Here is a 25,795-nt window from a genome sequence, read left to right as displayed (position 1 = left end):
AATAGTTCAAAAACTTCTCGGGACCCGCCCCCAGTTTCGAATCCATTCCGCAGCGTTTTGCCATTTCATCTCTTTTGGTCACTCTGAATACCTTTGCACCTTAACTTTAGTTACTGTGACCTATACCAAACCAAGCAACTCCGTAAGCACAGATTTTGTTTGGTCACGTGCCAATCTGTAGAATTGACTACAGTATTTTTTCTAAGTTTAATAATTAAACAAACTTTTCTCTTATACCACATAATTTTATGAGTGCCTACTATATTTGGTAAAAGTACACGTCTTCTTCACAGAATTCGAGCTTCATTTTACGTTGTTTCTTTTTTTGGAACATGCTATTTACATTGTTTGACTGTGGTTGTTTGGTAAGGAGAACAAGTGCCAGCCTACTAGCTGCACACTTTTTTTCCTTAGGCACAGAACGTACCTGCGATGCAAAGACGGCCTCAAAGGAAAGACAACAATGTAAGCATACACAGTGTTTGATTTTTTTTAACATTGCAAAACCTTCCTGAACTGCTACGTTCTAAAGGAGCAATTCCTCCCCTCTGTTGAAAATATGTTGTCAGTGTCACCGGAATTAAACGTTTTTTTTAGTGGTTTCTTCTAGCATATCTATAGTTCTGGCCAAAAAACTATCCCTAATCAGAAAGCTTGTTACGAATTTTAGGTGGGCAGTAAACCAATCAACAGGCGTAGATATCGATTGCCACTAAAATGAATTGCCACTAAAATGCCACATTCTCCTGGAAGCGTTAATTTCGGAACCGGCATTGTAGAAGCAAAGTGTGGTGCTTTGTTAAAAGAATAAAACGAGGACGCGGAGCAATTCCAGCAATGCTTGCGCTGTGAGAAGGGTTTAAAACGTGTGGGGAATTTATTGTTTTACTTGGGACGCGTCGTAGTCTTACTAAACGCTGAAAACGGCGGAAGCATAACCGTAAACTTAAACAGCGCATAGCCCTCCTAACCGAGCAGGCGCAAGCATATGCCGCCGATCTCCAGAGACAAAACTGGCACTCTTTCTGCGATCGGCTCCAAGGCACTCTCTACACAAAGAAAACGTGGCAGCTCCTCCGTTGCCTTCTTGACAACACCAATACTGAGATATACACAAACCCTAGAATACATCAACTAATCCGCAACAGCGCTCTCCCCTCTCAAGAACTCCTCAAGTCGATCCGTGACCACCTTTTTGGCGACCCTACTACCTACCCACCCATCCCCGACATATAATATACGGGCCTAGCTAACAAAGCACTAGACGCCCCCTTTACCTTCACTGAACTTCAAGCTGTCCTGGCCCGCCTCACCCGCAACACCACCCCAGGAAAGGGCCATATAACCTACCGAACTTTCCGCAATATCGACGAGGACACACTCCAAGACCTCCTCGAACTTTACAATTATCACTGGCAGGGGGAAACTCTACTTGAGCAGTGGCGACACTCGGACATCATACTGATCCCAAAACCCAACAAGCCACTGACGCCGACTACTCTTCGACCAATCTCCCTCACCTCATGCATCGGTAAACTCTTCGAACACCCAGTACATCAGCGCCTCACCGCATACCTGGAAGACCGCAACCTCTACTCTTTCACAATGTTTGGTTTTCGGCAACACTTATCTACTCAAGACGTCCTCCTGCAGCTCAAGGAACAGGTGGTCGACCACCTGAGCCGCACCTCTCCCAAAACAATCTTAACGCTTGACGTCAAGGGTGCATTTGATAACGTCGCCCATGAAGCCATACTGGAAAACCTCAGTACCACGAACTGCGGCGTAAATACCTTTCGCTTTGTAAAAGCCTTCCTTGAGAAAACAACAGCTACACTCCTACTCGGCCCTCTAGCCTTGCCTACTTTCCACACCCCGGCAAAGGGCACACCACAAGGATCGGTTATTTCGCCTCTTCTCTTTAATATTGCTCTGCTTCACGTCCTGACAAACTGCTAGCCATTCCCGGCCTACGCCACGCATTCTACGCTGATGATCTGACTCTCTGGACCACCCAAGGCTCTAGCGGTGAACAACAGAAATCCTTCAGCAAGCAGTCAACACCACTACTGCCTACCTTCAGCTCAGGGGATTGACCTGCGAGCCATCTCAGTCCGCCCTACTGGTCCTCCACGCCCGCACAAGAGGCCGCCCGGCTGCGCCCCCCCCCTGACCCACAAGTCACCATAAGTGGCTCTTTTATCCCCCAAGTTACCACGCTCAGGATGTTAGGCGTTTTCTTCCACTGGGATGGTTCAGGCTCTGCCCTACTCCCCCAACTGCACCGAAGAGTCTCCCAGCTTATCGACCTTATACGCCGAAACCGGGGATCCGCCTACGGTCTTAAAGAGCCAGACACTTGCTGTCTTGTTCAAGCCCTCATGGTCAGCCGTCTCACCTACGGAACCCTGTTCGTGAATCTCAAACCCCAAGGAACCAGCAAGCTGGACGCCCTAATCCGCAAAACTTACAAAGCTGCCTTGGGCCTCACTACATTTACCTCTAATGACCGTCTACTCCAACTTGGGCTGCATAATACACTCAGTGAAATTCTGGAAGCCCAACGAACCTCACAGCTACAACGGTTGGCCCTTACTCCCACTGGCAGGAACGTGCTTCGCACCATTGGCCGGCCTACCGCGTCTGAAACTCACGAACTTCAACGCATCCCTCTTCACATTCGCCAGCGCCTTAGGGTCGCCGCAATCCCAAAACATATGCATCCAACGTTCAATAGGGGAAGGCGAGAAGCTCGTGTCAGAACGCTCACAAGGCGATATGAAACCGACGCCCAAACGCGCTACACGGATATCGCCCATGCTCCCAACTGTTAACACACCCCCCTCGTCACCCTGGACTCTACCGGTCATATAGCCACTGCAGCCACCTACAAGCAGCGAGCAGTTTCCACAGCAGAGGCACTCGCAGTCACTCACGCGACCACCACCCACCAAATTCAGCCCTACCTGACCATCATCCCCGATTCTCAGCAAGCATGCCGGTGGTATCAGGCTGGCCTGGCACCCCCTCAAGCTCTTCCCATTTATCACTGTCTCCCCGAAGAAAAAGAGATAACAATAGTTTGGACCCCTGGCCACTCTGGTCTTGCTGGGAATGAAGCAGCCCATGCCGCAGCCCGCGCTCTCCACAACCGGGCACTCCCCTCTGCAAGGCTAGATACCACAGGAAATCATGATTCAGCAAGCACCACCTTAACACCGCTGGATTCTACCTATAGCTCCATCCTTTCCCACTACACAAACAACAGAAGAAGGTACCCTCCTCCCCACCCATCCCTTACCCCACATGAAGCCTATGTCTATCGCCGCCTTCAGACGGAAACTTCCTATAATCACACGATTCTCTCACACATCTCCCCATCCCTAGTCCCCCATAACTGCCAAGCGTGTGACCTTCCTCTTACCACCTTCCACCTAGTCTTCTCCTGCCCGCAGCAACCAACCCCCCTTCACTCCCCCACCCTTGAGCAGTGGGAGTCTGGTCTGACCAGCTCGGCACCGGAGCAGCAACTCGACCTAGTGAAACAAGCTCTGGAATCGGCCCGGGCTCGCGGCTTCCTGGACATGGGAGGCTGACCACCTCCCCTTACCTCTCCCCTAAAGCTCAAATAAATGTTTTTACCACCACCACTTCACGACACCTTACGAGACTTATTCATAATGCTAACCCCTTAAAAGGAACACAGTTTTCTGCACACCTTCACTCTCCTCTGGACAAGTGTGCTGCAATATTCTCAATACACGACCATGAACAGTTATAATTTTAGCGGCTGTTCCCCACCCATTACCTCGACTGCTGGAGATCCGTGGGATGAATCTTGCAATTTGACATCACTACTGCCAGCGAATTTTAAGCGACCACAGCGTTACTCTTTTCACTTTAAGATATAGTATTGATATAGACAAAACTGTCGAATAAGTACTCCTGTCTAGTTCATTTTGTCCTGGTTATCCCTTTCATCTACGACTCTCGTATAAAAGTCCGAATACCAAACTGCAAAAACTTGCTTTTAATTAACAATGTTTACGGTCATGTTGAAAATACATTTTGCGGCTTTTATGCATGACTATTTTGGAAACCAACAAATGGCCCCGAACCTACTTTCTCCCGGCAAAATTCGTCATCAATGCATAGTTCCCTTCGAACTTGCAATAAATCTTGGTCTTCTATCCCCTAAGAATTGCCCACTCCACCGTCCATAAGCCCATTTTTTGGGATGGCAACTTCCTTAGTTTGGTTCCCTTTTCCAGCGAACACCAATATTCCACTTCTTGCTTCGTTTATTTTCGCGAGCTGCGTTACCAGGCGATTTCAAACGTATCCTTAATAAAGTACCTCGTGCAGTTTCTGTTCGAAATGTTACTTCAACACGTCTGGGGCTTTTTCACGTTGCCGAAAGTGAAGATACATTGACTATGATTGTACATTTCGCTGATTGCAACGATGTAGCCTATATAAAGCTTCTGTCAAAGTTTGTTTCAACTTTTCAACAGGTATTTGAATTAAGCGGCCGCTCGACTGCTCAAAACGTGCGTGTGAAAGATGTCCTACAAAGACCGTTCTTAAGATTAAACGCTGATCACAAAAGTGGCCTCATGGCACAGGCTTCCAAGAGCATTTTGATCGCTGCACACGCTGTTAGGGGACAGTGACAGTCCAATTGTTCCATTTACATTTTTATGTTACAAATAAAAATAGACTGAAATTTATGTTAAGACGACATAAGATGTACTTTTCCAAGAAGTACAACAATTTCTTGATACCCAAAATGTGATTCCTAATATTAAAATAAGTTTCCAACATGACGGTTTTTATGTAATTTACAAAGTAAGCCGATTATCCTTTCTCGTGTAGAACATAAAATGCGTGGAAGTGATCTCAATTATTTTGCAGTAATTATGGCAGCTCTGCAGTTGCGTCTAAAAGACAGAAATTAACTACAACCATAATGTAAGCGTCAATGCTTGCTTCGCTTCCTTTTAATGAGAAAAACGACTCTTCTGCTCTACTCCTCCGTAACAACCTCTCTTATTTTTCTTTGTTAGCCGTTCCCCATTCCTTCTCAGATATTTATATTTCCAGCAAAAATACGAGGGCGGTTTCCTTAATTCACGGTTCCAGCGCTGACAAACCTCATCTGTCAAGATTATGGGGTCTTTTGGTTGGTTTTGAAAGGAAGAACACGAGCTTGTTGATTTTTTCTATAGTTACGGTGATCGAGTTTGTTCACTTTTCTTCACGTTCCACTTTTTGTTCATTTGATATACAGAGCTAATGTTGCCTCTACGTTTATTCAGGAAGGCGATATTTTATTGCGTACCGCTGTTTTTATTAATAAAACTGCTGACTTCGCCAAATAACAGAGATTTCGGAAAGAAATGACTATAATCAAATAAGCGATTACAGTATATCCAGAAAAGATATTCGCTTTTAGAACTTATTTCTCTGTTTTTTACCCGTCCAGAGTAATTTTAGACAAAAAATTACCAAGACAATTTTTTTTGCATTTAGGAAGCTAACAGAAGGTATTCCGTTTCATAATAGGCTTGCCAAAGTATAGGCTCCCGTTTTACCGTCATATCATGCAACCCATCGTTCATAATCGGACCTCCGTTGATAAAGAATGAAACAAGTATATTCCTGCTCAATCCTTAAGTGTGAACAAAAACCAGCTATCAAATAGAAAGTCGACCTTTTAGTACTGTAAAATACAGCAAAGTTTGCCCACAATTTCTGGAACGAATGGCACCAGATGAAGTATTGTTCAACTGAGTGCTATTCACTGAAGCGCACAAATATCAGAGGCGTTTTTGTTTAAAATGTGCCAAGTCCGAAATCGAACCTATGTCAAATACAACTGCAGTGACAAGGAAAAACTTGGCAACTTTCTTCTGGGAGCTCGCTTTCGCCATGGGAGTTCGCTTTCGGCGTGACCGTAAGGGCTGTTTAGTGGGTGTTGTCAGATCCTTTTTGCTTTTTGTAGATGCTAAAGCTACAAGAAGCTACCTTGCTACTAATGTTACAATGAGAAGCTGTTTTCAAGGAATTCGAATAGAGCTGCTGATGCTGCCAAGGGGACTCACGTGTTCTTTATGTATAGTTCTACTGTTCTTGAAGCCCTGTTGCATAGGGTTAACACCTTTTCCGCGTGAACTGGGAAGCCACGTTACTCTAAGAATGAATGATTCCTTGAGTAAACTTGTGCTTAGCACGAAATATTAGGAACAAGCAATTATCAAAGCAGCAGTTATTAAAGCGAAGTTTTCATTAAAGCAAAGGCAAATGGAACGCCGTGGCTTTATGTACCGCTCCGACAAGTCTTTCCAGATAAATCGAGTTAGATCAAGAACACTTTTCTTACAAAGGGCAGTTCAGTCTAGTTTTGACGGGATGAAACACTCTCCCTATCAAAAAAGGTCAGGAAGGGCCATCGTGCGCATTTCGTAAATGATACAACTAGGCGGGTCCATGGGCTCGTAATAAAATGTAAACCATGAATTTCCATGGCCATATTGAAATACAATGAAAGCATATACTGCGTGTTATTTTTCCTCAATAAAACATTCTTCCACCCGTATTAGCCAACAAAGGTCATAATGGTTAGTATTCACTTCCATATGAAATAGCAAATAGGGGGAATCACATTTTCAAAGTCAAGGTCTTTATTTTCCTTTTTGACAAAGGAGGGGGCAGCCGCAAGAAGCCGCTGGTTGAGGCGGCTTGACGAGGCGAGTGCCCCGGACGCAGGCGAAGGTTACATGCCTTGATAGATATTAGCCAAATTGAAAACGCACTCGCGAGATATGTGTGCATCACATTGCCTCCCAAGAACACATATAATGAAACACAGATCACTCTGAAAAAAGAAACATCTGGTGACATACATCACCACCCACCAAGTTCAATATACACACACTTATAAATGAAGAAATTTGTTTCTACACAGGTTTATAAAGTACTTTGAATATTGATGATGGCCTGTAAGATCCACAATAACATGCGCAAGTCAAATATAAAAACAAATAAAAACCATCATATCCACTGTTACGATAACAGTGCAAATTCACATATAATATTATTCTACGACGTATAACATAGGTTATTTTCTAATATGAATTTTTTAATTTGTTTCTTGGACACACCGGGAGCGCAAGAGAAGTTCATTATTCCTGTAGTTTTATTAATTATGCTGACGTTTGTGCCGTTTGTGCCGTGCCCGAACCGTTGGCACTTGAAACAGCGCCGCGGGTCCGGGATGTACGGCCGGACTCAACATCGGATGTAACCAGCGTTGATGAATTCAGGAAGGGTGAAGTTGTCAAAGGTTAGGATGAGGTGCTTTGTCGGTATTTGTTTATTCTCTCTGCGGATGGTTATGCGCCTGACCGCTATTACGCCCTGACTACGAAGCCCTCCAGCAGGTAGGCTTCAGATTCATTTAGTAGGTCATACTCGGAAATCACGCCCTGGGAGCTGTTTAAGCTGCGGTGGGGCGTGACTCGGATTGGCAGATCGGCGATGCTGGTTTGCGCAAGAAGTTTATTGGTCTGGTCCTGGCTACTGACCTCGACAAGAATTTCACCGGTTCGATGTTTTTTGGCCTTATACGACCCTCCTACAATACCGTCAAGAAACTTTGAAATCAGAAATACCGACTGTGAAGCAAGAGGTTTTGATTGCTCTACAGATTCCATCACGATGAAGCGAGGATAGTTGTTCGGTTTCGGAGGCCTCAAGTCAGGAAGTGGTGGAAAAGAAACTTCGGGGAGGCCCCTTTTCGGGGGCCGATCACGTCTGGGGGGGGGGGTTGAAAATGCCATATAGCATAGTATAAAAGCAGGCAGACGGGGGTACTTTCTTCTTTGACCTTACCCTGGTAGCCAAAGAGGTCCCGGAGCTCCCTGCCTGGTAGACAGGCAGGGAGCCCATCGGCCGGAGCTTGACCAGGGCTCCGACGGCCACCGTTCACGGCTTCTAACCCTTCACCTTTCAACTTCTAGTCACGGTAGGTAACAACTTAAGTATGGGGGGCTCGGGGTACGCGGTGTCGCCACTTACCGTCACCAAGATTACTCAAGGTGCCCCGTGCGGGGACAGCTGTGAAACGCAAAATGTTCAAAGCAGGCGAGACACGCAGGAAAGGTTTCTCTACACCAGCTGCAGCTTTTCATCCTGCATTGCTATCTGCACATGACATTATTAAAATATAAAAATCACTGCAGCCTGTATATGTATATGTTCTGTTCTTCTGTATATGTTCGGTACATTAGCCTTTTTCCACACCTGAGAAACATTTACTTACATAGTTACATTTTTGGCGCACCTGTACCTTTTCTACCACATAAATGTGTTGCGCTGGCTCTGACAGTGAGCTACGCTTTCGACGATTGAATGAGATTCGTAAAATCAGAACTGGCAGCTTGACTGCCGCAAAAGATCTTCGAGTAAAACTTATTGAAGAAGCAACAGCAAATACTCGCCGCATGCTCGTAAGCGTGCTTCTCAAATGACTTTACACTGTAATGAGAACTGAACATGTACACGGCGCTCGGACAGTTTTACTGGACTGCGAAAATACACCAGAAAACTACGCGACAGTTATGGCCAGCATAGGCTTGAAATGGACGCCAATTACAACCTACGGCTGTTTAGAACCGCCAACCAATATGATATGCTCTCCCGTGCTAGATGCACTAAGCCCCATAAGCATGCTTAACAGTACAGCTAGCAAGCCATTTGATATATCATTCGACCTGCCAAGCCACGCCGCCGATACCACAAGTGAGCGTGCAAACCTCGTAAATGGCGCGTTTGCACCACGACCAGCATCGATGTGAAAGTCTTAATTTATTTATTTATTTATTTATCTTATACCCACAGCGCCAGGGGCATTATAAGGAACGTAAAAGAGCTCGCTCACCAGCTCGAAAACCACGACGGGTGTCTCGCGGCGACGTGTCAGTCCCCGCACGTCAAAACACGGCTCTGAATTAGGGGAGAACAAAGCCAGGTTCAACCAAGGCGTTTGTTCAATGCGCCCCGCGACGCAGTACTTCAAAGCAAGCAATGAAAGGACGCATGCCTACCTCCTGTTACGCTATCTGTCGACCGAGCGATAACTGCGAACCGTGCGAAAGATATTAACAAAACACCGCAAACACGGTGCGAATAAAGAGTTCTCCCGCGCACACACCATGCAAAAGCAAAAACAACAAATCCCACGTGCGATGGACGAATGTGGTGCCGTGTGCACAGAGTCCTAGAGAGCAATCAACGATGAGGTGCGGTAACCAGGGCCACCGCGATTGCAGGCCACGTTTGGATTTTGTTTCTGCGACGCGCTATAGACAAACGATACTGCCGCGAACCATGCATTGGATATGTTTGTTGTGGCCGGCGAGCCAGGCGACGCTGGACTCAGTTGGTGGCGAAAGTTTAATGCGATAAGCAAGTGGCTCGCATGCCAATATAAGTACATAAGTACAGAGCCGATGACGTAGCCTGTGACGTCAGAAGTGCGCGTCATACGTTGGCTACTACATCCCGTCCCCCTTTATTTAGCAGCATAGCCAAAACGTTCAGAAGGCTTCCGAATTCTTGTGCTTCGTCGTAATTCAGGTGGCTCCACGGTTTCTTGGGAGCTGGCGTCAGGCACCTGCTGTGATGGCAGTTCCGTCACGCTGGCTCGGTCAGCTGATGGAAGCCGTTGCTCTGGCGCAGGCCCGTCCGGCGGCGATGCGGTATCGCTGTCGCGTTGTAGTCGACCAACACTTCCGCTTGGCCTTTGACTTTTAGCGTTGCCCCGCGGTAAGTATTGAGCTTAATATCGCATTCGCGAGCTGCGACGGCTGCTTTAGCTGCCGGTAAACGCATTTCGGAACGAGTGATACGGCTGCTCCCGTATCTACTTGCACCTTCACAAGCTTGCCTGCTATCTGCACTTGAACTTCATACGGTTTTTCCGTGCTCACCAGATACACAACGTGCAGCAGCAGTTCTGTGCCTCCGCTCGCTCCGTCGTTCACGTAATGGGCGGTGCCAGTCGTCGGCTGCTTACATCTGCACATGCTCGCCAAATGTCCCAAGCGCTTGCAAAGATGGCATTTGAATTTCCGATAACGGCAGCAATGGGCGTCATGCTCTTCACCGCATCGATAGCAGCTTTGCTTTGCACTGTTTCTCGGCTCACTGGCAAACTCCGGCTTTTTTCCAGTCTTCTTTAAAGTGTGGACGTCGGCATCCGTACTCGCAGTTGGTCGGAATCCCCTCGACTCCCGCTCCGCCAGTTCAACGCTCTTAGCGAAAACGCAGGCCGATTCGAACGTCAACTCCTTCCTCTTCAGTAAACCTGTCTGAAGGGTGGAATTCCGTAACCCAGCGACGAACCGGTCCCGTAAAGCGTCGTCGAGAAACGTACCGTACTTGCACTTGGCTGCCATGTGTTTCAGCGTGACTGCAAATGCCGTGACGGACTCCCTTTCTCTTGGTACCTTTTGTTGAATTTGAAGCGCTCCGCAATGACTTGACTTGAAGGCTCCTTGTGGTCACTCAGCACATTCACCAAGTCCTCGAACGTCTTCTCTTCAGGCTTTGCCGGTGGAAGAAGGTCCTTAAGCGTCTTGTACGCTTTCTTTCCTATGGCAGAGATGAGGGCTGACTTTTTAAGTTCTTCGTCTTGTACGCCGGCTACTTTGCAATAGTGCCCAAACTGTTCTACGTACGAACGAAATCTTCGTCTGCTTCTATAATGGCGTCAAATTCCCACACGGTCGCCATACCTTGCCTTTCGCCTTCCAGCTGTCGTTGCTCACGGGATCCGCCCCCGCTGTTCAGTTGAGCCTGTTCCATATCTCGTCGCCATCGGTTGTAGCCGGCGAGCAAGGCGACGCTGGACTCAGTTGGTGGCGAAGGTTTAATGCGATAAGCAAGCGGCTCGCATGCCAATATAAGTACAGAGCCGATGACGTAGCCTGTCACGTCAGTAGGGCGCGTCATACGTTGGCTACTACAATGTTTATTTGTTTTGTTTTAAAAGCAAAACTTTTCACCTCTACCCCCAAGGGTTCTTTCGCGACCGTTGGTGTCATCAGAAAACTCCCGCGAATAAATAAACGAATTTACTGGCACCGCCAAGAATCGAACCTGGAACTAATAGAGTAACAAAGCAAGAGCCCGTCGTTTTGCCGATTTAGCTACGAGCCCACGCGGAGACAGGGAAGAAAGGTGGTGCACTCACAAGCACATCTCCGGATTTACCCCTTGCATTCTCGCTGAACGCCACGTGATAGAGTCACGCAATTTCTCACGCCGCCGTGCGCTCCACCCACGGCACGTCTAGCATCCCTGTGCGAACCTTGCGCGTGTGCTAGGAGTTACAAAAATTTGATGAAGCCCACAGCAACGCATGGCATCTCACTTCTAGTATGCCAATGTGCTAAACACGGTGGCCTCCCGTGTTCAGGCGAAAAAAAGCACAGCGCTTTGTCGTCCGCCCTCACGCCAAACGGCACACCAAGTAACACATTCAAATACTCCTTGACGGCCAGGCCATGACTCCAAGCCCCAGCATCAATACCTTGGCCCTGCATCTCCAGGCCAACACCAGGAGTGACGTATACTTGCAGCGCCTCAAACTTAGTATCAATTAAATCATACACATGATCAGGCGATTTGCCACCAAGAAGCGTGGCCTCAAGGAATCCGATACCTTTCGATTAAGTCAAGCTTTTGTCCTCTCGAGAATCACTTACGTCCAGCTCTGTCTTCTCGTCAAAAAGGACATAAAGATGCTTTATATAATGATTAGAAAGGTGGTCGAGCAGGCCATTGGTCTTCCCATGAGTGCGTCAACAAAGAATCTGCTTAGCCAGGGGCTCCAGAGCACGGTGGAAGAGCTGATCGAGGGGCATCTTTCTAACCAGAAGCTTCGACTGAGCAGAACTGCGGCGGGTCGCCGCATCCTTCACCAGATTGGCTGGGCTGCATAGAATGTCACCCCGCTTGATGTACTCCCGGACTCTTGGCGACAAAAACTAAAGATGCTCAAATGGCTTATAAATATGAACCCCTCACACAACGAGGGCCGCCGACCGCCCTCGGCGGTGATCACGCAGTTATCGACACAGACCTCCCAACGTAGAGGACAGCAGTGCGCCATAATTGCGGCTACCTCCAGAACCAACCTTCTTGCGTGTGCCTCACTCAAGACCGAAGACATGACAGCAGCAGAAGGGGCAGCCATCACCTTGGCTCTCTCTCAACCAAGGGTTCGGAAGGTAGTCACAGATTCCCAAGAAGCCAAACGGAATTACCAGTCGGGTTGGATTTCCCGACAGGCACTGCGTCTGCTGACAACTTACTCCCAAAATGGTTCCATTCAGCTATCTGGACACCCGCTCACTCTTCCATGGAGGGCAACGAATACACCCACCAACAAGCGCGGGCTTGGGCCCCCATGCTATGGAGCTGCACGAGGACACTCACCCGGTTGCCTCATTCAGGGACATAACCCAGCATTATCGCCTTTAGAGACAGAGACAGACCCTACCTGCGCCTTACCCTGACCTTTCCAGAGAACAACAAACTACCCTACGGCTCATACACTCCGGCGCATTCCCGTACCCGACGCGTGCTCACTTATTGCACCCGAATCGCTACGACACTGATTTGGTGCAATAAGGGGTTATGAATTTTGTTCAGAAGTAGGTACAATCCGCCACATAGGCGGGTGTGCGACTTTAGCCCTGATCACCCTCCTCTCTTTCCGTAAAATACCCAACAAAAGCAATGGGACATGCTGCTGTCCAGCCCGCCTCTGCCTACCCTGTTTCAGCTGCTGGACACAGCACAGGCAGCGCGGGCTGCATATGGGCTCCAGTAAGGAAGGACACACTTCCCCTTGGCCGCATTCTGGGTCATTAAAAAAGTCTGGATAGAAGTATTTCCTCCTCGTCCTCATTCCTCTCCTACTGCTTCTCCTCCTCTTCCTCTCGCTCCTCTTCGTCCGTTTTAGCGGCCGATCGCGTCGCCTCCGTCCCCGGCCGCGGAGACGGAGAAGTGAGATCGTCCAACACCGGGTTTGAGCTTCCTTTAGTTTTATAAAAAGAGTTTCCACTCATGTGCTACACCAATACAGCTCAACTAACCATCCTTCATTCATCATGCCTTGATTTAACCTGACCAAGAATATCTCTCTGAAGCAGAGCCGTACCCAGAAATTTTTTTCGGGGGGGGGGGGGGTTATGACTTTTGGGAAGGGGGTAATTTTGCTGAAAGTAACAGTAATTATTGTTTACGTGCTGCCTGGAAAATATTTCGGGAGGGGTTCGAACCCCCCAACCCCCCCTCTGGGTACGGCCTGACAGAGTAATAAAGGCTTACCCTGACAGAGCAATAAAGGCTGTGGTTAAGTGCATTTCTCTTCTCTCTGGTTTCCCTATTTGTAGAGCGATGTGATTGAATTTACGTGATGTCGCATGGGGAAACATTGTGGGTGCCGTTTACAGTTTTGCTTTCCAACCACATTCACAGGGTGGATTATCGCGATTTTTTTAACGCCGCGAGCTGACGCCCGACCGACGCCGATGTCAAAAGCTCGCCAGATATAGGCGTCGACGCCGCGCGAGAGAGCAGCGCAAAGCGCGCGGCACCGTCCGTCTTCGCTTGATTTGGGGTCATTCCTTTGAGCGGAAAACAATCAATTTCTTTTTAACTCGCGGTAATGGTTTGTCTTGAGCAAATTGCAAGCTATTTCTGTTCACAAGCGCTCATTCATTTGTGGCTTGTTCGGCTTTCATCGGGGAGATCGGGGACCTGCGATAGCTTTGCGTGAGTTAAAAAAGGGAGCTCTGGCTACATCGCATCCAGTATTAGCAAGATCGGTGCTTGACGAGCATGCGTTATCAACGCCAGAAGTCTAGCAGCGCATTTCATTCCATTCGTAGCTCCCGTGGCTTGCGCAGGGGGCACCGGGGATGTGCGATAGCTTTTTTGACTCAAATAAGGGAGCTGTGGTTACATCCCTTGTAGCACTAGCATTACTGTCCTCTGCTCCAAGATCGGTGTGCAAGAAACAAGCGTTAGCACTGCTCCAATCTCTCAAATACGACCAAAAGAAATGTCCCCGACACTATTCGTGGGCAGCCTTGGTTGGTATACAAAATTCTTCGGATCTCTTCGTCTCCTTCCGTTGTCGAGCGGTTGAGAGCCGGACTATTGTTACGAAAGTCCGTAGTTCGAATCTTACCAAAACTGGCGTTTTTTTTTTTTTTTACGTGGGGGGGGGGGGGGGGGGGGTTTGATCAGTTTTTTTTACTGGGTACAGGCAAGCTACAAGAGTGCCGTGCCTTTTAACCTAGAAATGACGTTCGATGGTAACCTCAGTATCAAGGCAGCGCTGAAATTTGCTTTTCTTACACTTTCAATTGACGAACGTGCAGTCGGTACATAACATGGACAAATGAAGTAGCAAGTAAATCAGTTGCACGAGGTGTGTCTTCGTTTATCGTCCTATATTTTGTTCAGATTTGACCGTGATGACTAGAGATACATTTCGCAGCATTTCAATATTTGCCCGTCAAAATACTTATCAATGAATAAAGACTCCAAGTGATTTTTTTTGCTAAAGCTAAAGTCTTGATACTTGCAGTTCAAGAGACGACAATAAGTGCTCACAAAAGACTTCAACAGGATGGCATACGTGTCCAGCCGGTCGCTGGACACACTTCGCCGGTCCCATGCGATTACTCGCCCTCTCCTGCGGGCCTGCGCGTTAACGACGCCGACGCTTCGCGCGACGCGTGATTTCGCTTCCGTGTGATTAGGGTTATCTCATTGTATCAGAGAAATTCATTGCCGCACCTTCCTTTTTAAAACATCTTTTTTTTTCACACACAATTGGCGATTGGAATAGGCTTCCGGAAACGTCGTTTGCGGATCTGGCGTTAGATTTGACACTGCTCTAAGGTGCGATATGCGTGGCGACATTGACAACAGTGTTTCGTGAATTGCCGTGATCTTGTTCATGTAAATTATTTGTTTTTTTTTAATTCATTGTTGCTGCTGCGTGTTGCTGCCCACTGAAATGTGCGATGACCGCTGTGACTCGTTTTATAGAATATCCATTTTTTTAAATTTCGCCTTTCGTCTTGTTTTCTTTTTTTCTCTTTTATTTTTTTTTTGCCTCCGGCTCTGTTGTCGTTCGATGTTGTACAATGTTCTTTGCTGCAAGCTTTTAAAAGACGCCTGTGTTGATTTTTATTTATGTATATTACGAAATTCATGATTCCTTTTCTGCACTGGACACTTTTTATGTATCTCCTAGGCCCTATGAGCGAATGTACTAAGCTAAATAAATATTCATAGGGAGAATGTTTCGCCCTAACGTCACTATAGCCGAGAATAGTCTTCTTTGAGCTACAGTGTTCTCGGTGTAATTCGACGGTTCGAGCAATTCAATTCAATTCAGTTTATTTCAACATCAAAGATGTTTGGAGGCACAGACAAAAAGCCATACAAAGGCTTGACAAAGGTCTCGTGCCCCCTACATGGCACACAGTGGAGAGTAACAGGAGGCCATGTACATATATTGGCAACAAAGCCATTACATGTTTTTCGCGTACAGAAGCAAAGCGACGCTTTAGTAAAACAAAAAAAACGATGACTAAGAACAGAGACCGTAGTATAGTGACTAGTGCAGAGTAAGGATTTTTGTGTGCACCAGGAGGTCAGTAAAGCATTCCATAATGTGTTACGCTAAGAATAATAGTTATTCCGGCATTACAGCAACATATAAATGTCATTGATAACAAAGGAGAAACAGAATACAATAAGAAAAAACAAAATATACAGGATGTCTATGAGAGCACTACAAAAGCGGGTTACGCAGATCTTTAAAAGAGGGTGTAAATATATCAGTTCCATGTTCGCAATAAAGTCGATTGAGCATTGAAGGGAGGCAAAAGTTCAGCATTTGCTTTCCATAATTTGTGCAGCACGTGTCAACTTGCCATTGCTCAGGACTGCGGGTTGGATAAGAAATGACGTTTCTTCGTAGTTTCGCTAGTTTGGCCATTGTGCCAACGTTTCTGGCTATTTCTGATTTAAAGTTCCGGGATAACTTAAATTGGTATAGGGATTTTACATTGATAATTTTAAGGTCATGAAACAGACTACTTGTATGGGATGGCGGAGGTACTTTATTTACAATTCGGGTTAGGATTAATCGTTTCTGCATAAGAGGAGTCTTTCTGTGTTTTGAAGAGTGGTAGGGCCCCAAACTAATACGCCATAATTCAATAGAGATAAAAAGAGACCATTGTACAAAATGATATTAACAGATATGGGAAAATAAAAGCAGTGTTTCCGCATACAGCCAGATAATTTCCCGTTTAGGTAACTAATATGTTTATCCCAGGACTTGTGCTCCGAAAAGTATACACCTAAAGTTTTGAAATGCGCTAATAATTTTATTTCAGTATTATCTATATGGATGGGAAGCAATGTGAAATTTTTATTTCGAGGGCGAAATAGAATTGCCTTTGTTTTGTCTGTGTTGATCCTGAAATCATTCCTAAAAGCCCAATTATTAATGAGGGACAGGGTTTTGTTGGCATGCTCGCTTAGGGTAACTCCAGATTTACCAGAGAAGACCAAACTCGTGTCGTCGGCATATATGATATATACAACAGACTCATCAATGTTTACTATTTCATTTATTTACAAAATAAAAAGAAAAGGGCCAAGGATGCTGCCCAGTGGAACACCCGAAATTACCTGTTTTGTTAGGGAGTGATTGCGGTTAATATCTACGAAATGGGAACGGTGCTGTAAATAGGAAGACATTAGGGAGAGGACGTTGCCACGGAAGCCATAGTGTTCGAGTTTAAGAATAAGAATTTGGTGATTTATCAGATCAAAAGCTTTGCTAAAATCGAGAAAAATACCAAGGACCATGTTTTCGTTCTCAAAATTTTCGAGTATATACTCTTTTTGCGCGAGAAGTGCTGATTCAATAGACATATTTTTCTTAAAACCATATTGTGCTAAAGTTAAGCTCGAGTAGCGATCTGATTCTTAGTGGATGTAAGGGCTACTGCGAGAAAGTGATCATTAAAAGCATTAGCCAAATCTACTCCAGATAATTCACTGCCATCCTTGGTAATTTTGTTAATAGGTTCTGGTGCGCGGCCTAGTAAAGTATTCAGGACTCTCCAAACGTCATCTGAACGCCCTGTTGATGAGCTGAAAAGGTCGGCGTAGTATCGGTTTTTAGCAGTACGAAGTTCACTTGTAGCATAATTTCTATATTTTTTGAATATCTTTAATGCGTCAGGGAACCTACTTTTGATAAATATGTTGTAGAGTTTGTCCCTTTTCTTGATAAGCTTAAGAATTTCATGAGTCACCCAGGGCTTACGTGCTTTCTTAGATGTTGTGTACGCTTTACGTGGGAAAGAAGCATAGTAAGCGTCGGTAAATTTTGTCAATAAAGATGTCATAAGCTACTTCAGGGTTTTCTTCACGGAAAACATCGTTCCAAGTTATATCTGCTACACGTTGTCGAAACAAAGATAAAGAATCAAGGTTGATACGTCGGTATGTTGAATGGTGCGAATTTTGAGTTGCCTTAATAGTTTGTTGACTTGATATAAAAATTGGTAAGTGATAACTAATTGCGTATGCAATTACACCGCCTATCACACTACGGACATCGAAATTTGTAATAAAATGATCGAGAAGTGTCTCGGAATTTTCAGTAATTCTTGTGGGCCAGGCTATTGCGTTATGGCAGAAATGAAGGTTTAGAATGGTCACAAGCTCATTCCGTGGGTTATTCTCGCTTCGGAGGTAATGTTGAGATCACCACCTAAAATTACCTGGTAATTGTGAGAGTTAACAAACTCAAGAAAAGAGTCTAAAAAGCGAATGAATTTAGAATCATCGCCATCTGGCGGACGGTAACAGGTAGAGATAATATTCGAACCAGATTTTACAGTAACTATCTCCTAATTAGGTGTAACAGAGGAATAGTCAGGCAACAGTTCTCACTGAATTTCATTAGATATCATCATACAAACACCACCTCCTCGTTTACCAACCCGGTTCATGTAGTAAGATGGAATGGTGAAAACGTCACTAATAGATTCGAACCATGTTTCAGTAAGCATGGCGACATCAAAGATCATATCTACCTCGTGAAAAAAGCTTTCAATAATATTGCATTTATTTCTACCAGACTGTAAGTTAACATGAACGCAGCTCAGACGCGGCATAGGCTGATTCGTGATATAACGCTTCCTATCAAGTATATCTTTTGGTTCTTTATGACAGGGGAACATGACGAACAAGAAACAAAAAAACGTATCGAAGCATGATCATACTAGGCGCGCATATGGACACCTGACCAGTTATTTTCAGTGGCGGTAGGCACACTTTCATACTTATAAATGTTATCAGGCGTGCATCTTCAGCCGCGACCGTTCTAGAGCTGTTTAATATAAAAACAAAAAGGCTTTTACCATGACGGTCACTATTGGCGATAGGGAACAATTTTGAACGCTCGCGCCAAAAGATAAATGCCGCAGAGCAGACGCCGCGGCATTCAATTCGGCGACACTCTCCTGCGCACGTCGCGACATCACTTTGTTGACTGCAGCTGCGCCGCCTGTGTATTCATTGAGTTGTTAGGGGAGCACATGTTCGCTCCGATAAACCGTTTCACCTTCAAGACAACTGAGTGGTTTTCCATCAAGACTGCAGGTGACGCAATTACGTTCTGCTAACTTATCTTATCTCAGTTAAGCCAGATTCAATTTTGTTTTCCTTAGTCTTTTTGTCGAACTACGGAAATTCCCTTCGTTTTCTAAAATGTGGAAGCTGTTTACGTTTTCTTATGGACACTCCCTTCGTTTTCTATAATACCGAAGCTGTTTACTTTTTCTTATAGACACTCCCTACGTTTTCTCAAATACGAAAGCAGCTTACGTTTTTTCACGTAGGCTTTGTTCGTAACAGTACGGAATTTTTTTACAGTGTAGGCTGTCTGCCGGAATCGGCATGCTGTCGACGTAGTTCGCATGGGCCGGGCCAACAAAGTGGCGGTCATACTCCTTAGCACGCATTTCGAGAGCCTTCTCAATCGTGCTGGCTTCGGTCACAAATTCAGCGATGGTTTTGGGCGAGTTGCGGACAAGTCCAGCAAACAGTTCCTCCTTCACACCGCGCATCAAGAAGCGTAACTTTTTTTCTGCCGTCATCTCGGGTTCTGCGCGGCGAAATAGTTGCTTCATCTCCTAAACGAAGATCACGACCCCTTCGTTGGGGTGTTGCCTGCGCGTTTCCAACAAAAGGCGGCTTGTTCTTTCCCCACAATGCCGGCGAATGCTTTCAGGAACTCTCTCTTAATGAGAGTCCAGTCGGTTAGAGAGCTTTCATGGTTTTCAAACCACGTTCGGCCCGTATCTTCAAAGTAGAAGAAAACACGGCGGAAAGTTTCTTCGTCATCACACCTGTTAAAGATGCGGACGCGCTCCACTTTCTCCAACCAATCCTCAGGATCTTCTCCGGGGGATCCGCGGAACGATGGTGGTTCCCAGGGCTGTTGAAGAACGAGGGCAGGATTGGTAGTGCTGATCATGGTGCCTGCGTTGATCATGGTGGTGGTCACGACGTCTTCTTCACTTTATCCGGACGGAGCCCAAACTCTGGCTGAAGACCTTGCTTTCGGCGGCTGGCATTAGTGTGACTTTCTGGTCGACTTGAAGAGGTTGTAGGGTGCATTTACCCCGCACCCTCACCAGATGTCACGAAGACAACGACGACGCAGTTGTCTTGAAGGAGAAACAACTTTATTGGAGCGAGCTTGTGCTCCCCTAACAACTAAAAAGAATACAGAGGCGGCGAAGCAGCGGTCAACAAAGTGACTTGAACAGGCGAGGGTCACAGAATCGAATGTCGCAGTGTCTGCTCCGCAGGATTTTACCTTTCGGCGCGAGTGTTTCTGGCACCATCGATTCACATCCAGAACATTGTACATCACAGAAGAATATTCTGGGCTAGCTACGTTAGGGCGAAACAGTCTGCTTATCTGAATGAGATAGCCCGTGCGGCATAAAAATAAAGAATGGAACACGCGCTTCGCATGGACACAGATGACAGAGCCGGGCGCGGCCGGGCATTTAAAACAAACCATAAGTAAACAAACCCGTACATGGTTCGCGGCAATATAGCTGTTTTCCTATTGAAAATGTGGAGTTGATAGAATCCATCAAACATCTCACATGGTGGATTATGGTAATGGCATTAAGGACGGCATGACGGCAGATGACTGTATGCTGGCAGGGTGATGGATGTCGGCAGGCTGGTAGACGTCGGTACGTCGGTAGCTGACGGCATGCGTCGGTAGCTCACGGCAATGGTAGCGTCGATGCTAGCAGGTTGGGTGACGGTATGACGGCAGATATGCTAAATTGCACAAAAATGATGACATGAAAAAAAAGGTGCTATGTACTGCTACCTAAAAACTGGTTTCATTTCTTGCGAATAAATTTATAAAATAAGATTTGCAGCAAATAGGTAAGCTTGCGTGATTTGCGTTTTGCTCTGTCCATTCATGTCGTGATCATTTTTCTGTTATCGTGCTACAATGCTCTGAAAAGTTATCAAGCATTTTATGAGAGCTCAGAGGGGTGTGCTTAAAAATATTGCACAAAACAAACTTGGCTTTAACGTCTAATATATTGTCAATAAATATCAAATATGGGGACTATCTTCGAACAGGTGCGCAGCTGAAAAGAAAAAAAAACCGAGTTACATACTAAAGCTTATACCATCCCGATCAACTCAAAACAAATGTATACGCACATTTCACATGCCTCCGTAATCATTGAGATGGTCACTCCGATGTGGACCGTGGCTTCTGGCATTCCTCTTTGCCATAGAAATCGAAAATCTGCAGACAAAGAACATTTTCACCAAAAAAGTGGAAACCATCCAGCTAGGACTACCTTCAGGTCATGGAAGGGTGCTCTTGACCTGCACTGCTCTAAAAGGCATCGCATGGGGACATTGCCTTTCCCGGGAAAGGTTTTTGTAAGATGCAAGCGCGCACGCATGCAAGCGAGAATTACAAGAGAACGTGTGTTAGCAGCAGGTGGGAAAAAAGCAAAGCACCCTGGTCTAGAAGAATTCTACGCTCAAAGCGCATCCAGTGAATAACAGACGCAAGAAAATGTAACTTCAGGCGAGTGTGCTGAAGTTTAGGAACACGGTAAATTGAAAGGTGAAGGATGCCAGATGACATTTAACCTGGTTGCATTGAAGCGAAGAAAAGAAACGCACACCGTCTTGCGATGCAAGTGCAGACTAAACGAACGCTTGCAAAAACTTCAGCAAACTTGTGATGAATTTAGAGAAAGTTCAACACTATGAGGACAACAGGGCTGTGCAAGCAATAAAGACCCTTTCGGAAGCCGCACAAGGAGGAGACAGGTGTGGCAAATTTGTCATGGAACAGATTATCAATAGTGATAAGGCGCGTGACTAGGCAGCAACCCACGTTGCCGCAAGGTGTTGTGGAAGGCGACTTGTTGTAAAGGTTACGAGCATGTGAGGGGCAGAAAACTGCTGAAGCTGCCGTGTCAAAGCACACTAAAACTTTTGTCGGACCTTTTGCAAGAGACTCGAGTAACAAACCTAATAAAAGAACGGCTTCAAGTGGAGGGACAAACCTTGTGGTCACTAAAAGAACCATACTGCAGCCTGAATACTGACGAAATTTACACACAGCAAAAAGTAATTTACGGCTGTAGAGTCGACAAAATTTTCCGCCTTGATATCAGCTGTGAACCTCGAACCGCCGGTGCCACTGAAATAGCCTGCAGGCTCCTTTGGTTTGTCCTGCTAGGGCTTTCCACGGCTGACGTTGTTAAATTAGGGTATTTTTTTTACCGGGAACCTGAAGCATGATCGGCTCCGTAACCAACATTTTAGTGTGCTCAACTCTGTGTAAGAGGTGGGGTTCCTCATTATCCGTATTGTCACAGACAGCCACCACACAAACAGTGCCATGTTCCTAGGCATGTCGGTTGACAACACACTACAGTATGTTTTGCTACATCCAGCGCGAGAAAACGACCCATCGTTCTTTTTATTTGACCAAACCACCTCATTAAGAACCTCAGAACAAATCTTGTAGACACAGAGAGAGGGATGTTTGGTGGAATGCAGAAAGTTAGGGAATGTTTTGTTCTCAAGGCCCTCTTTAGATCCAACAAAAGTTGTCAATTGTGAACCAAGTTTGACTCCTAAGCTGATTGCCCATTAAGCCGAACCTGGAAAAATGAAGCTGTCCCACGCCACCTTGATATTTTCGCCTGTCGTCATCAGCAGCCTGAAGTTCCTTCAGAAAAAGCCCAAAGATTATGAACAGTCTACAGAACCGAAAATTCCAGTAAAATAAGCTGAATAGTGCAATCCCATATTAAGGACCATGCATCTACCCCACATAAATATGCGACTGCAGCCTGTTCAGCAAGGTGTCTCAAGTGAAGTATGAGAAAGCACAGTAACACTATAGCAGAATCAAGAACTGCTAGCCAGGATGGCTGATTGTGTAGCCGCTTTCCGAATTGACGCCACCGCATCACCGATAGCGTGCGCCACAGGCGACGCCGCGGAGGGAAAGAGAGCTATCGTTCTCACAGGTGGAGAGGAGCATTCGGCGGGCTGTAAAAAAATGGTGATATCAAGCGGCCGTGTTACTTCTAAATGTCGCATGGTGTGCATACTAGTTCTCTCCTTTTAACTAAGAACTCCCACCTTCGTGCTTGTGTTTTAGCAGTCCAATGTACAATGCCAGCAAAGGTTCAGTTTAAACATTACATAAAGAAGTTAAATACAATACATCCAAATTCACTGATTCCAAACTCAGAGAGCAATTATTTGCTGAAATGAAGGAGCCGACATGCATATATATACAGTGCTATTGGAAGACCAAAGCACTGCACTCTAGGTCAAATTAGGCAAGTTCTGGTAACTGAATTTCACAGTGCACGTCATAGCATTTCCCTATAATTGTATAGAACTAGGTGCTCACCTATTGTAACCACCCTGAAAAACAGCCAGTGACATCTGATGAGAGGTCCATCCAGATCACCAAGTAAGGCATGCCAGCTGATCTCCACTGCAGGGTGTAACAGTCAGTGGCCTGCAAGACGGAAGTGAGTGGCAAACAACACGCAGGCTGCATTAGCCTTAACCCTTAAAAGTTCTAAATGCGGTATTAAGGTATCGAGCAAGGTGTTCTTCGCACTCCAAGTAAGAATATGAGAACGCTAAAATACCACATGACCTGGATGTAAGGATGGCCGAAGTGACTATCTCAGCATAGTGACAATGTCAATGATCAATTTTCTATATCAATTCTCTCTTTGGAAGTAGATGCCGTTCATTATGACCAGTTCATGTATGCGTAAAAAGGTGCCGAGATGAGCGTTCTCATTGCTACTACGGCAAATTGCCTCCATGATTCTGTGACAAAGCGCAGACTTAAATGATAATAACGTTGCCTTAACAATTATGCTGAAGGAGGCTGGAAAGGCTATGTGATGAACTGCTGGACAAAAATACGAGTGAAACAATTTTCTTGTTTATGAAGTCTTTTCTAGGTGATTGCAGCTTAAACCAGGTTCAATTCTCCTTCCCACGCAGTGCTTGAAGCCCATATGATGTGTCGGTGCATGTTTTCAACTGGTACCGTCAATATTTATTGATTTATTTATTAGATACTGCGGAACACACTTAGGTCCAAGCAGGAGGGCAAGAGCAATACAACAAAACATACACAAAAACCATGCACAGTTACCCAGTATCGCAAGTACTTCATTTGGTTATCTGGTTCCAGTCTGAAATGGTGCGTGGAAAAAACGAAAATTTGAACGTGTCCGTTCACGCGAAGTACGAAGTTAGTGCATTTGGTTGGTGATGTCTTGTCGGTCTTGTGTTTAATAGAGAAAGAAAAGGGGTTTGATCAAGGGCAAGTTTGCGATTATATAAAAGAGACAGAAAATGAAGGCGGGACTTCTTTCTACGATCCTGAAGGGAAGGAATATTATTAGCTAGCATTAGGTCTGTGGGGGAGTCCGTTCGCGAAAACCTAAAATAAACAAACCGAATGGCCTTCCGCTGAATCCTTTCAAGGTTCTTAATGTTTTGTTTAGTATGGGGGTCCCACACGATACTCGCATACTCCAGCTTCGGCCTAACGAAAGAAAAATAACTAAGAAGCTTAACGTTTGGAGGGGAATTTCTGAGATTATATCTTACGAAGCATAATTTCCGGAAGGCCGATGAGCAAATATTATCTATGTGCAAGTTCCATGATAAGTTGCTTGTTAATGTAACGCCGAGGTACTTATAGCTGTCAACCTGTGTGAGTGAAGACGATCCTAATTTATACACGTGTTCACTGGGGTTTTTCTTTCTTGTTACACAAAGATATACACTTTTTTCGAAATTTAATTCCATTCACCATTCTACACACCACTTACGCACGTTTTCAATGTTTTTCTCGAGTTCGTTCTGATCATTAGTACTTGTGACTTCCCGAAACAAAACACAGTTGTCTGCGAACAATCGAATTTGAACAGTAGGGTCAACAACAGTTACTAAATCGTAATATACAACAGAAAAAGCAATGGTCCCAAAACAGTACCTTGTGGAACCCCAGAGGTGACAGGAAGACACCGAGATTGTTCTTCGTTAATTTTTACAAGCTGTTGGTTGGAAGCTAGGCTGCAATCCAAGAAACAAAAATATCTGGAATGTGAATGTTTTTAAGTTTTGCTATTATTTTGTCATGTGGTACCTTGTCGAAAGCTTTTTTGAAATCTAAAAATATAGCATCAATTTGACCATTGTTGTCAAGACACGCTGCAAACGAATGAATTATTGTCACCAATTGTGTTACCGTGGAATAACCTTTTCCAAAACCATGTTGAAAATTTGTTAGTACGGCATTTCCGTCTAGAAATTCAGAAATTTGTTTGGAAATAATATGTTCAATGATCTTGCAGCATTGAGACGTTAAAGATATCGGACGGTAATTTTGAAAGCTAGACCGGTCACCTTTTTTAAAAACAGGAATATCAGAGCCATCCTCCAGTCACTCGGTAGCTTCCCAGTGGACAAAGAAGTGCGAAATATTACAAGCAGAAACTTAGCAAGTAGTTCGGCATATCTGCGTAAAAAGACGTTTGGAATTTGGTCTGCACCACAAGAAGACGTGGTTTTCAAATTTAACAGCATAGATAGTACACCAGAGTAAGATACAAAATCAGCGTCATAAATGCCAGGATGCGATATTAACAGTGGACATGTTCGCGCAGGAGAAAACACACTGTTAAAATAATCATTGAAATGTTGAGCAATGATTCCAGGGTCAGAAATGAGGTCACCATCGACTTTCATTTCCCTTACAGGCTGCTTTTTGTCAGTCATATAATGCCAAAATTTATAAGGATCATTTTTTATGAAGTTTGGCAGGAGTGTTTGAAAGTAGTAGTCCATTGAGCAGCGCACTGTGCTTTGCAAAGCATTTTTAATCTCTCTGATTACGTCAGGCTGTGCATTCTTTTTCTTTAATCTTTTGAGTTTCTGTTTCAAATGAATGATTTTACGTGTTATCCAGGGTGTGCGTTTGTGAATTTTTTTGCGCTTGCTCGGTATGGAGTTGTCAAGGCAGTAATGGCACATATCTTTAAACCGGTCCCATAGG

The sequence above is a fragment of the Haemaphysalis longicornis genome, unplaced genomic scaffold, assembly GCF_048455015.1.
Source record: "Haemaphysalis longicornis isolate Haplotype H1 unplaced genomic scaffold, Haemaphysalis longicornis Haplotype H1 scaffold_2, whole genome shotgun sequence".
Classification (NCBI taxonomy): domain Eukaryota; kingdom Metazoa; phylum Arthropoda; class Arachnida; order Ixodida; family Ixodidae; genus Haemaphysalis; species Haemaphysalis longicornis.
This window is presented reverse-complemented; position numbering follows the sequence as displayed.